Source organism: Papio anubis, chromosome 6 (genome assembly GCF_008728515.1).
Source record: "Papio anubis isolate 15944 chromosome 6, Panubis1.0, whole genome shotgun sequence".
NCBI classification, from domain to species: domain Eukaryota; kingdom Metazoa; phylum Chordata; class Mammalia; order Primates; family Cercopithecidae; genus Papio; species Papio anubis.
The window spans coordinates 121,893,506-121,908,457 of NC_044981.1; the positions used below are offsets into that span (position 1 = coordinate 121,893,506).

The window sequence follows — 14,952 nt, forward strand, 5'->3', positions numbered from 1 at the left end:
AACCTCAGAATTTAATGTTACAGAAATTCTCAAAGATTATATCAAGGTACATTGTTCAGTGTCATAGTACACCTACTACTAGACATGAATCTTTCAGGGACATATGTCTGGTGTGTAAACTAACATTAACTAACATTCTTTCTCTGTTTGCTAGTTGCTCTGAGATTACTACAGCAGCCCCTGACTTATCTATGTGGACAACAGTCACAGAATTTAAGCATTGTGGTCCTGTTGCCTTGTGATAATGAAAAAGCATCTAACTCTACATTACTAGATGTCAATTTTGCTACTAAACTTAGATTTTCACAATCACACTTCCACCTTCAACACACTTGGACAAGAAAGTTTCTATTGGAGCCTGGAGAAATGCCACCTACAGACAAGATCCTTAGATTTCAGAGATTAAAGATATAAGCAGGGACTCCCTATCACCAAGTGGAGCAGCGAACAAATTGAAATTACATGCCCCTTCTGAATGAAGAATGTAGCCCGTGCATTCATTAGCTCAGTGCTACTTGTGGTCACAGTAAACTCCAAAACACCAGTGGTTTACAACAGATAAAATTCTTTTCTTATTCTTATGAAGTTGAAAATGTAGTTATGTGCTTGAGCTGATTCACATTAGATCACAAAAATTGACTAGTTAATTTTCAGTAATTGTGTGAGCCAATTGTTAGTCACAGTCATTATTTTAAAATAAACACATAATTAAATAAATTATATTAAAAACAAATCTGATTAATAATCAAAATCCATCACATCCTATTAATGCTAGTACTATCTCTGCTGTAGAGGTTATTAACTTCTATTGTATTTGTATAATAGAAATTTTATGAAATGGTGTGATATGCACATCTCTTCCTAACTCTGTATTCAGTGCTGAGACCTTAGCATGAAGATGGTCCAATTTAAAAGTCATCAAAGGCAACCTACTTGCTAAATATTTTGTCACATAACATAGGTCTCCATCTTTCCATCCTCCAACATCAACTTCTTTGTAATCTGCACCTCAGTGAGTAGGTCAATATTATCATTTTTAGGTTTTGGCTGGCAATATCGCATTCTAACTCATTTCCATATTAGTTAGGATAACATCTACAGCAACTCCAAGACATCAGTGAATTAATACATTTGTACTTTATTTCTGGCTCACATAAATCCACAAATGAATGTTGCTATTCTCCTTTAAATGACTCTTTTCATCCTGAGGCTCAATCTTTGACACCTGATTTCCAGATTTCCCCAGGGGTCCATCCTATCTAGCCAGAATGGGGGAAAAAAAAAAAAAAAAAAAAGAGGATTGTGTGGGAAGGATCTATGGGCCAGACCTGAGGGTGGCACATGCCATCTTTCTCTTCTATAGAACTCAGTCTCAGGCCACATGGATGCTGAGAAATAGAGACATCTGTGTGCATAGGTAGAAAATAACATAGTTCTAGTGAAGAGCCAGCAAGCCTGTGCATACCCTCAGATGTGTAAACTCAGAGTCACATTTGGTAACTTTCTTACCTATCAACCAATATCTTATCTGATACTACCCAAGTCATCTGAAATAGTCTTGACATCAGTTAATACCATCATCATCTGGTATTTAGGAAATAGAGCTCAGAGAGGTGAAGTGACTTGCAACAGTCAAAATGGAACTGACAGAAGCCATGGTTGAAGCTGTGCTCATAAACATATTTGGTTGAAGTATGTACTCTGCCTCAGCTTACTTCCCTTCTTCCTTACCCAAACATGCTCGAGTAATCTTAGCATATCCCTGGAGTTTAAGGGCTAGGCTGAAACAATGGCCATTCTGTGCCATCTCTGTTTAAATTTCTCCAAGCTGGCTCAGGATTCCCAAAAACCTTTCTTTCAGCAGGTAAAGTTCTCAAGACGTAAGATAGTATGGGGGGAAATCAGTAGGGATAAAAGAAATTATTTAGTTTCATATTAAATGTTTATAACATACTGCATCATTAAACTTTTACATGAATTTGTTTGGGATAGTTTTACTAATGGTAAAAATGATATCTTTACATTGAGCTAAATTTGCCTCCATTTAATGTCTATGCATTATTTCATAACTGAACTCCAGGAAAGAAAAATTTAAGTGAAATTCTTCCAAATTACAAATTTTTAAATATTTAAAAGTGACCATCTCCCCCCAATTTTCTGTTTTACACTAAATAATTACAGGTCCTTTACCTGTCTATTTTATGGCATCAGTTCTGGAGCCTTTATCTTCCTCAATACTTTTTGAAAATATAGTACCTAGAAGGCAATTTAATTTCCCAGGTGTGCTCTGAGTATTAGACTGGGAATGCTTTCCATTATAGACTATGCATTCTTCTTTATTTCTTTTTCTCCCATTGTGGTTCCCTCTGGGAAGGCATTGCTTTTTTTCTTCATAGAATTATTATTACTATTTCAACATTGAACTTCCTTTCTTATTATGTATTTTGCCCTGAATACTGTCTCCTCCATATCGCTATTTCTACAACATCATTCACAGTAATGAGATCTATTTTTACTCATGTGGTTATTAAATCAGCTCCTGTTGTCTCTAGGTTTGTATTTTCATCATTAGTTCTGTATCCTAAATACTTCAAGTAAGCAATTCCATTTGCCCACAGTAATCAATATACATTTAATAGTTCATTGGTTTTTACCACTGTCAGTTAACCATGATTTTAACTAACTAGTACTTCCTTAATTACAAAGTACTAAAAAAGATTTTTTTTCTAATCTTTGGCAACATCAATATCAACATATTTGATTATGAATAACAATATATTCAAAGATAAAGATGACTTCCTGATTTAATGCTTGATTCAATTTCCTCTCTAGACCCAGGAGGGAGTTATTTAAGACATCCCAATTAGGAATGATTTGAATTAATTGGAGCAACATAATGTACACACTGCATTGCATTCCCAATTAAGTTAGAAAGAGATGGAAGATATTCTGCTGACAGCATGTCTTTATTGGGCTAATAGTCATTATTTACATATCATCGATTCTTTATCTAATGTCAAGTATTTTGTTTCTTCAGAACACTAATATGCATTATTAAGAAAAAACAATACCAATGAATTATAGATTTAGTGAATAGAAATAAGATTGGAAAAAGCAGCATAAATTGTCAAATCCTCAAGTACCCAAATCTTTACTTCTGTCTGCACGTATAAATTAGATGTCAACACTATGTAGGATTTGGATGACTCCCTGGGGCCCATTCTGACCTCAGATAAAAGCTAAATTTATTGAGCCTTAATTGATTTCCATTTGATACTGAAGTTAAAATATATCACGGAACATGTGGAGATTCTTACAGTGTTTAGGATATTCATAAAACTAAATTATTCTCAGAGGGAAAAATGCTTTAATAGTGACACTTTAGAATGGTAAGTATTCTTTTAGTAATAATAATCTTTGACTCTTAATCTTAAAATATTAGCTTCAAACTATTACACTATTTTTAAAAGATTGTTTTCATTGTGTTTAATATCACGTTTTCCAATGTAATTCTAATTTTGTTTGATGTTTTTATGTAATACGAACAAACATATGACTTGACTTAATAACATCAATGCTTTAAATCCCAGATTAGCTATTGTTTGACAGTGTATAGGTCAGTTTACTTGCATGATTCTCATTTTATTCATGTGGAAATTTAAGAATATACCGTTTCTTTCACCAAATGTTAGTTGCTGAATAAATGCATAGATGTGTGTGAGAGTGTGTGTGTGTGTGTGCGCGCGCATACACAAGCACGTGCACAGAGGTGGGGGGAGAGAGAAAAGAAGGAGAGAGATTGTTATTTTGTTTTGGATCAAAACATGTTCTCCCACGGGATGTTCTTTGCACAAAGGCAAATCCCTATATGTAAGTGGTAGAACAGTTTAATAAGATACTGTGGTTTTATGGGAGAATTTTAATCAAATAATTTAATTTGATAATATGTGCCTATTGCGTGTGTATAGAATTAGACTGACCCTCCACATGACCCCTCTGATTGAAGTCAATTCCAAATTCTAGCTGATACCTACAAAATGTTAACTCAATGGATTGAAAAAACTCATTTTAAAAGAAATCAATTAATTTTTTTTTCAAAAATATATCTAGAGAGCCAAATTATCAGTTTGATCTTCCCATCAATTCACCAGTTGACTGGTTGTGGTTGTCAGTTATGCAGGCCTAGACTTAATTGAAGCTGAATATAGTATTTTTCTGAAAGCGGAGGAACCCATCGTGGATCCCAGAAGCTATTATAGTTTCATTATACGTAGTTTTGTGAGGCAAGTACCCAGACTAATGAAGTCTAATTTCCTGCAGATTAAAAAAGAGAAGTGATAAGATATCGCTGATATTAGGTAAAGAAATTCTGAATATAGCACATTTATTCTGTTAAATTACTCATGAACACATGAAAACATGGTTGTAAGCTAGTGGGGGTGCCGCTAGTATTTTCTTCCTTTGGGAGCTGTGGGAGTATGGGAAATGCAAGAGCTCTTTCTGTAATCTTAAAGCTTTTCAAGGAAAAACTCTGTGGGTGATCTCATTTCAAGATAAAGTTAAACTAATATCACAGGTCAAAACTTGCCAGCCACAAAACCTAAAGAAAATATACAATTATCACTACTAGGAATGCATGTAATATTTGTAACCTAGAAAACCACTAAAGAAGCATGCTATTTGTATTTAGCTTAACATTGCATCCATTTTGAACACATGAACAATATATGGGTATAAGTACCTATATTCTAAAAAGACACCACACCGACAAATTTATAGCACTAGAAGTATCAGTAGAAAATCAACTGTCAGTTTACTAGAAATATCAGGTAATTCAGACTGTCCAACGTTAAAATCAGTCTTAAAAAGCACATTATTGCTATCATAAACCATTAAAGGTGGTTTATAACCAGGGGAAAAAACCTTTAAAATCCTTCACTACTACAATTCACAAGCCATTGCTACAATTCACAATTCGTTTGTTAAGAGTCTTAACCGCCCTCAGCTTTACCTTGGGCCATTAACTAACAAACCAATCATTAACTGCTAGTAATGACCATTTTCCCAGGGATTATTGCTTAATTGAACTCTTGTGTGGGACCCATTATTTCCTGAGATGTCAAAATAACTGTGCATTAAGACATTTTTCTGTAATAAAAGCACCTCCTGAAATAAACAATGTGAATGTCAGAGAATTAAATTGTTCAGTGTACACACTATTTAAAATACATTACTTTAATGAACAATTGTGATGTTTCGAGGGAACATTCTCATTTTTTCATTCTCCTGAGCATATCCATCATGGAACTTAGATGCAGAATTAATGTGTATTTTTCTTCAGTAAAACACACAATGTCAAGACATTTATATTAGTAAACTCTGTTATATATTCATCTGAGTAGAGGCACATTTGAGTATTAGCATTCTGCTCCTGAGAAACAAGGCAGGTTTGCTTGTCTGTTGCCATGGAAATAAATTAGGAAGGATAACCTGCCTACTTATCAATTTTTATTAATGCAATCAAGCCTACCTGCTTAACCCATAAGTAACAATAGCACATTTAAACTAAGCCAATAAAGCACTGTAACTCTAGGGGTGCCAGTTAAAGTAAATAGGATAGAAAATTGCTGAAATAAAAAGTCTGAGTTATGTGTCATAGTTATGTGCCCCATTAATATTACAGGATAAAGAATGTTGCCATTGAGAGGGCTGTAATGGTGGAATTACCATCAACTAACATTTACTGAGAGGAGGAGAGACAACTGAGACAAGAAGTCAAGAGGTATGTAATAAAACACAATTGCCCTCCTACTGTATTGAAGCAGTTTACAGCGGTATGTGTTAAAATTTGAAACTAAAAGAATCCTAATTCAATGCTAGCCAAATAAACATCAAAAATATAGCATATGCTTGATTGTGATTATTTAACATGTGCTAGAATAAAGTTTACCTTTCTACAATATAAGAACAAAGCTTTCTAAGTCAATCAATATAAAGTTACAAAATCAAAAAATAGTTAATCTGTGAAATACAATGTACTAATTTTTAAGTACTCCAGACCCACGTTTATTCATCACTGCGGGTACAACTATGCTTAGAAATAATTGATGTTTTCTCCCTGTAGTTCAGCCTGACTTGATCCTCAATGCCTACAAATTACTGAGATTTTAAAAAGACTTTGCATTACTGTCAGGGAAATAGCAAATATACATACATTTATTTTCTGAAGTGGGAGTAAAATTACTTGATTTTACTACATTAAGGAAAGTTACTAGATTAAGGAAACACTTTTCTCATAATAACAGAGACAAAAATCTAATATTTATAAAATAATGTTTAAACTTTATATGAAGATATATACTTTTCGAAAATGATCACTTAGTCATAAATTTTTATTTTTTGTTTTCAATTATATTCAGTTGCTCAGAGTTTACTATTCAGAAAACTGAAACATAATGACTAATCATTATGGCATTCACACAACAGATTAATCATAATTGTGAGAATAAACCAAGTTACTTATTCTAATTTTGCAAAAACCAAAAAAATGTTTCTGTTTTAATTCATAGTTATTTGAGTTATAATATCTCATGGATTTTTTTTTTTTTTTTTTTTTTTGAGACAGAGTCTCGCTCTGTCGCCCAGGCAGGAGTGCAGTGGTGCCATCTCTGCTCGCTGCAACCTCCACCTCTGGGCTCAAGAGATTCTCCTGCCTTAGTCTCCTGAGTAGCTGGGAGATAAAGAACTTTTTAAAAAGATCATCTTATATTTACACTAATAAAAGCAGGTTATCAAATACAAAATCATCCTTCTTATGGATCCCTATCTATCCAATCTGTGCAAAAAGACAGCTATGACATCTTTAATATTTAAAGGATAATGTGGGTAGACAGTTAATGTTTATTATTTAATAGCCCAAGGTGAATCCTTAAACATACACTGTCCCATTCATCTCTAAAATAAAACAAGGTGGTAAGATACATACATGGTATCAAGTTTATAGATATGAAATTATGTCTTAGAAGTGATAAATGACATTCCAAAGTTAACAAATGGTAAAATAGCAATGACACAACTAGAACCACAGTTGATCCTGTTAAAAGTAATGCAAAAAAAGCAATTACTTTTGCACCAACCAAATGTTTTGTAGGGTATTAGACATATAAGTCCCATGTCCTAACTACATTCCTAACAAATACACAATAATACTAGTGCCATGTATATTTGAAGATGTAATTTATGCAGATATTGACATAGTGGAAGTGATGGGAATTGAAAATATATCATAAACAGGGTTTCTGTTATAAGAAAAAAATTAACATCCAATGTAGATAAATATAAGTGGTTAACTATAGTTATAGGCCTATCAATGAATCTATCAAAAAAGTTATTTTTTTCATTTTCTTTCTACAAACGTTTATATTTAGATGCAGATCACATGCCATGCTATTCATCGATTTAATGTGTGCAATTCAATTTTTTTAGTGTCTTCACAATTATGCACAACTATCTTCAGTCAGTTATTGAATAATTTCATCACCTCAAAAAGAAACCCCACACTCTTTATTCAACATTACTCTAGCTCCCCAAACCTAAGCAAACACTAATATGAATTCTGTCTCATAAATTTGCCTACTCTGGACACTGAATATAAATGACATCAGGTAATATGTGTTATTTTGTGACTGGCTTCTTCCACACGGTATGATGTTTCAAGCTCCATTCATGCTATAGCATATATTGTTATTCCATTGTAAGGATATACCATATTTTTTACATTCCTTGATCAACTGATAAATATTTATTTGGGTTGTTCCCATCTTTTCACTATTGTGAATAACGCTGCTAAAAACATCCAAGTACAAGTTTTTGCTTGGACACATGTTTTCAATTCTCCGATGTACATATCATTCTAATGGGTGGAAAGAGCTATTCCACTGTGGTTTGGATTTGAAGTTCCCTGATGATTAATGACATGAAATACTTGCAAGTGCTTATTGGCTTTCATATATCTTCCACGGGGAAATTTCTGTTTTGATCTTTTACCCAATTTTCATGAGATTTTTGACTTTTTTATTTATTGAGTTGTAATAGTTTTTAATAATAGATAAAACTTTCAGATGAGATATATGATTTGCAAATATTTTCTCATTCTGCGGGTTGCCTTCTCCCTTTCTTAATAATGTCTGTTGAATGGAATACTATACAGCCCTAAAAAGAATGAGATCATGTCCTTTGCAAGGACATGGATGGTGCTAGAGGCCATTATTCTTAACAAACTAACACAGGAACAGAAAACTAAATACTGCATGCTCTTGCTTATAAATGGGAGCTAAATTATGAGAACACACGGACACATAGAGGGGAACAACACATACTGGGGCCCCTCAGAGGGTGGAGGTTGGGAGGACGGTGAGGATCAGGAAAAATAAATAATGAGTACTAGGCTTAATACCTGGGTGATGACATAATCTGTATACCAAACCCTCATGACACAAGTTTACCTATATAATAAACCTGCACATGTATCCCTGAAGTCAAAATAAAAGCTAAGGGAAAATAATGTCTGTTGAAACACCAGGTTTTTTTAAATTTATTTTGATAAAGTTCAACTTACCTATACTTTTTATTGGTTTCTCATGGTTTTTTTTTTTTGTTTTTTGTTTTTTGTTTTTAATTTCTAAGAATGCACTGCCAAATCTAAGGTCAGGGAAATTTTTCTCTGTATTTCTTCTAAGAGTGCTATTGCTTAGCTCTTAACATGTAGGTCATAGGTTTATTTTCAGTTAATTTTTGTATACAATAGGAGGTAAGGGTATAATTTTATCGTTTTGCATGTGGCTATTCAGTTTTCTTAGTACAACTTGTTTTTTGTTTGTTTTGTTTACTTGTTTGTTTGTTTTTATTAGAAACAAATGAGTGGCCCGTATCACTTGTTGAAAGACTTTTTCTCCATTGAATGAATTTGGCACTCTTTCAGAAAATCAGTTGACCATAGACACATGGGTTTATTTCTAGAGTCTCAATTCTATTCCTTTGAACTATATGTCTGTCCTCATGACATTACCACACTGTCTTGATTACTGTTGCTGCATAGTAAGTTTTGAAATCAGGAAGTGTAAGTCGTCCTATTATGTTCTCTTAAAAATTTGTTTATTTTGGGTCCCTTGCAATTTCATATAAATTTTAGAATCAATTTGTCCATTTCCACCAATCAATCAGTTGGAATTCTGACAGAGATTTAGTTAAATCTGCAGATCAAATTGAGGAATATTAGTATCTTAACAATATTAAGTTTTCTGGTCCATAAACATTGGATTTTAAAAATTCATTTAGGTCTTTAATTTTTGAATAATGCTTTATAATTTTCAGAGTATAGCTGTTCTTCTTTTGTTAACATATATCTGATAAGAAATTAATATCTGAAATATATTAGGAACTCACATAAACCCATAGCAAGAAAAATAAGTAATTTTAAAATGGGCCTGTGATTTTTCTTTTCTTGTGAGGTCTTTATCTAATTTTGGTGTCAGGGTAATTCTGAATTCATCGAATGAGCTAGGAAGTACTCCCTTCTATTCAACTTTCTAGAAGAGCCTGTGAAGATTTGGTATTAATTCTTTTTTAAATGTTTGTTGTAATTCAGCAGTGTAGTCAACTAGGCCTGAGCTTTCTTTGTGGGTAGTGTTTTGATTATTAATTAAAAGCCTTCATTTAATATAGGTTAATTCAGATTATCTATTTCTTCTTGAGTACGTATTGTTTTAGGCAATTCATTTTAAAATCAATTTAGCAAAGACAGAAGAAATATGCATTCACACTGTCTTTTATAATTATGTACTTCCCTTTACTAAGGTTCTTTGTTTTTTTGTGTGTGTGAGTATATGGATCTAAATTCCTGTCTGGGCTAACAGCCTGAGAAAATTTTTTTTAGTGATTCTTGTAAGGTGTCTATTTTAGAAACAAGTTTTCTCAGTTTGTGATTATCTGGTAATATTTCTATTTCACTTTCATTTTTGAAATACAGCTTCAGACTTTTGGTTGACTGTGTCTATGACTACTTCCTATATGATATGCTATTGCACTGCCTTAAGCTTCCCTTGTTTCTAATGAGAAGTAGTTGATACTCTTACTGGAGTTTCCTGTAAGGGATGAGTTCTGATTTTGGGCTTTTCTTTTCTTCTCTTGGTGCTTTCAAGAGCTTGGCCAGGCGCGGTGGCTCACGCCTGTAATCCCAGCACTTTTGGAGGCCAAGGTGGGTGGATCACCTGAGGTCGGGAGTTCAAGACCAGCCTGACAAACATGGAGAAACCCCATCTCTTCTAAAAATACAAAATTAGCCAGGCATGGTGGTGCATTCCTGTAATCCCAGATACTCAGGGAGGCTGAGGCAGGAGAATTGCTTGAACCTGGGAGGCAGAGGTTATGGTGAGCCGAGATCGCGCCATTGCACTCCAGCCTGGGCAACAAGGGGAAACTGCGTCTCAAAAAACAAAACAAAACAAATTTGTTTTTGTCTTTGTCTTTCAGCATTTTTACTATGATACGTTTGTGGATCACTTTACATTTTACTCTACTCGGAGTTTGTTGAGCTCCAAAGATCTGTAGATTATTGTTTTTCAATAACTGTGGGAAGTTTTTAATCGAGTTTTAAAATATTTTATGTGTTCTTTTCTTTCTCTTCTCCTTCTAGTACTCCCATTATGCTTATGCTAATGGGATGAGTAATGTCCACATTTCCCAGATGTGCTTTGTTCATTTCTTTATTAATTTTTCTCTTTGTTATTGAGATTGTATAACCTCTATCAGTTTAACTTCAAATTTGCTAATTATTTCCTCTGCCAGTTCAACTCTACTGTTGAGCTGTCTTTCTACATTTTTTCACTCAATTATCATACTTTTCTAGTCCAGAATTTTTACTTCTGTTTCATAATTTCGATTGCTCTATTGATAATTTCTATTTGATTAGATATTGTCATCATATCTTCCTTGAATTCTTTAACCATGCTTTTCTTTCATTCTTTAAACACATTTATAATGGTGTTTAGAAGTCTATTAATGTTAAATCTGACATCTGTTTACTCTCACAGGCAGCTTTTGTTGTCTGTCATTTTTGTTGTTGTTTTTTTGTTTTTTTTGTTTTTTGTTTTTTGTTTTTTGCACGTCTCATTATATATTTCTTGTGATCTTTGGAAAGTGAACATTTTACAGAATACATTATAGCAACTCTGAGTAACCTTCTCCCAGGCTTATCTGTATTTGCTGATTGCTTATTTATTACTAGCTGAGGGTTTTTAGTGGCACCTACTCCTCTCCCCATTTAAACCTCTGATGTTATGCCTGTTATGCCTCATTAGGGCAGTTATGGATTGAATCGTGTCCCCTCAAAATGTATATGCTCATGTACTAACCTCCAGTGCCTCAGAATGTGACTTTATTTGGAAATATAGTCATTGCTGATGTAATATTTAGGTTAGGATGAGGTAATAATGGAGTAGAATGGGCTTCTAATCCAGTGTGTCCAATGTCCTTATAAAAAGAGAAATCGGCTGAGCATGTTGGTTCACACCTGTAATCCCAGCACTATGGAAGGCTGAGGCGGGTGGATCACCGGAGGTCAGGAATTTGAGACCAGCCTGACCAACACAATGGAATCCTGTCTCTACAAAAAAATACAACAAAATTAGCCAGACCTGGTGGTGGGCACCTGTAATCCTAGCTACTCAGGAGGCTGAGGCAGAAGAATCGCTTGAACCCAGGAGGTGGAGGTTTCGGTGAGCTGAGATTGCGCCATTGCACTCGAGTCTGGGCAACAGAGCAAGATTCTCTCTCAAAAAAAAAAAAAAAAGGAAATCTGGAAATCTGGAGACAGACACACATACCAGGAGAAAACCACAAGAAGATAAAGACAGGGATTGTGGTGATGCTTCTACATGACAAGAAAGGTAAAAATGGCCAGAAAAACCACAGAAATTAGATGAGAAGCATGGAATACATTCTCATTAACAAACCTCAAAGGAGACAACATTGCTAACACTTTGATTTTGAACTTCTAGCTTCCAGAGCTGCAATGCAATAAATTTCTGTTGTTTCAGTTTGTGTTACGTTTTTATGACAGCTCTAGCAAAGTAATATAGGGCATAGCCTTGGTTATCTTATAGTCATTCTGATATGACAGTGGTTTTGACAGAGCTCTCTTTGAACTCTTTCCTTGACCTTGTTCTGCTGTTCTGTTCCAGTAATTGCCAGTTGGTTGCTCTATATTTTTCAGCAATATTCTGAATCATAAATTGATTCATAGACAAAGCCAATCAAATTCAGGCTCCTTGGAAAGGAGAATTTGTGAGATCACTGTTTGAGATTTTATTTTTTCTGATCCCAAATGGGCTCCTCTCACTTATTTCTTTTTCTGGTTCTCTCAAAGTATCTGGCATAAAGTTTTGTCTACGTCAAATGAATCCAGTAATCTCTTCCCAATATCCTTTCACTACAACCTCTACTGCTTTTGAGAGCACTCTTAGACATTCTATTGCATGTAAAAATAATTACTTTGAGAGAAGATTAAGAGCTATGTGTTCTATGACTTGCTTCTCCCCAGCCTTCAGGCAAAATCTCTGACCCACATCTCTGGAGTTTGATATGGAGACAGTAGTGTTCTTCACTCTGAGTGACACCTTGCTTTAGTAACTGAGTGTTTCATGGTGTAGGATAGGGAAAGTAGCCTTAGATATTCCTGCTAACTCTTCTGATATGGAATCACTACCTTAGGAACAAAAGCAAGGTTGTTCAGGGCCCCAGGATCTCAGCAGTACCATGCCCAAGGTAGACGTTACATCTCGTGATTTAGAATGAATGGCAGAAGCCACCATCATTTGGCTAAACTCATAGTCTCAGTAACATATAGCTGGGTTCAGGATGAAAAGTGCTCATGTCCTGTCTTTCCAAGGAAAATAATACTCTAACGGGAAGCTAGGGGAAGAGGTAGCCCTTTATTTTGGCTGCACCCATTTGGAGTTGATACAGACAGGAGACAAAGAATTACTGGGTAGAAGAGAGTGGTTCCTCAGCACAGGCCCCACCCTCAAGCCTGGATACCTGCAGCCCTAAAACGAGGACAGGCATTCCTGTTTTCAAGCCCAAAAGCTGCCTTTGGCCTGGCATGCCCCCTATCCTGTACCCACATAAATCCCGGATGCCAGGCTCCAGAAGTAGACAAGGAGATGAGCATATCAACAGAAGAGAAGAACGGTGTGGCAGAGAGAAGAGAAGGGGCATCTGAACACCAAGTGGACTTTGGTGGGGGATGGTCAGAGAGGAGATTGGCTGCTGAGCATTCAAACTCCAGCAGAAGATCATCTTCCCACTCCATCCCTCTTCCAGCTTCCCATCTAACCTGCTGAGAGTCTCCTCCACCACTCAATAAAACACCCGCATTCATCCTTCAAGTCCGTGTAACAGATTCTTCTGGAACGCTGGACAAGAGCTCGGGATACAGACAGCTGTCACACTGGCCCTCTGCCCTTTCAAAAAAGGGTCCACTGAGCTGGTTAATACTTAAGCCGTCGGTGGATGGCAACGCTAAAAGGCTGAACTGTAACACATGCCCATTTGGGCTTCGGGAGTCACAAGCTCTCACACCTTGATGCTGCCATGGGGCTGAAGTCTAGGGGTGTTCACTCCAGCTCCTGCACCTGCCTGTCTGTATGCTCCACCTCCTGTAAGGGGTTTGAGCAGCAGCAGTGACTTAATAGACAAGTCATAATCCTGTTGCATGTCCTCCGAGGGGAGTCAGGGAACTCCCGGTTCAGAGTGATGTTTCTATTCTGCTCAATATAAAAGGATGAGTCGGAATTAACTCTCAGTTCAAATACCTCAATTCTCACTGTTCTTACAAAATGCTAGTAGATTTTCTTCCATAAATAACTTGTCTATATGTCCCTCATATCACTTCCTGAGACTTTAAATAATTGTTTTTAAGTAATTTTCACCATTTGTGCTGGAGTGTGGGTTGATGGAGTTCCTCATTCTGTCATGCTGTAAATGCCTTTTAATATTGTTGAATGTGTGAAAAACACTAATAATAAAGATTAATATAAGACACCATGGGCTTGCGCTTTGTCTTTTAAAGATTTAAAGTCAGCAGTTCTCAAGGAACATGCTACCCTGGAAAGAAAATATAACTTTAAAGTTTGGCAACTGCTCTAGACTTATTCCTGAGAGTTTATTTCAAGGTAAGCCCAGGCTGTCTTAATTCACAGTAACCTATGCCTAGAGATGTAAAGCTCTAAAAATGATCTTTTAGCTTCCCATTTCCAAATTGTAATATAATGTATTTGATACATCAAATAACTAAGTTTTGAATAATTAAGTGGCCCATTTAAGATACAATAAAATACGGATTGTCTTGTTGTTTTATATGTTTGTTTCTTTATTTGGAGAAAGTAAACCAAAGATAACACATTATTTCCTTGTAAAAATAATTTAATTGGAAAAAGGTTAATATTTTTGCCAAATTTTGGGTTGGAGAATTTGATATGTTTAATGTAATATGCAGTAAATTCGAAGAATGGGAGCTATATCTTTTTTTTTCTAGGTTTAGTGCTCTATTGATTTTAAGAAATGAATCATTGAATTTGTTTTATGCAAATTATTACTTAAAAGTTTACAAATGTTAATTGTGTTTTTCTAAGATCTAGTAAACCAGGAACATTTATTTATACTTAAAGGATAAAATATCTATATTGTCATGTGAAATTTAAGCTCGGTTATTCTTATCATTTTAATTGCTCCTGAAAAAGTAGTAATTGTTAATTTTGAGGAGCATCATTTTAGGCTGGGAGACAAAGCAGAAAATAAAGTGCAAAATAGCATCATAGAGAATGCCTAGAATGAATTGGAAAGTGTTAGGCAAGGAGCAGCAAGCAAATCAGTGGCAGAAAGCAAATTAGTGTT

General features: G+C 35.0%; 1 long non-coding RNA gene across 1 annotated transcript in view; it reads right to left on the reverse strand.

Annotated features, from left to right (window-relative positions):
- LOC108585570 overlaps positions 1-14,416 on the reverse strand; it is a 30,013-nt gene extending 15,597 nt beyond the window's left edge. Inside the window, exon 1 of the long non-coding RNA XR_002521741.2 lies at positions 13,394-14,416. This is a non-coding gene — a long non-coding RNA (uncharacterized LOC108585570). The remainder of the gene's footprint in view (positions 1-13,393) is intronic.
- Positions 14,417-14,952: the final 536 nt, after the last annotated feature.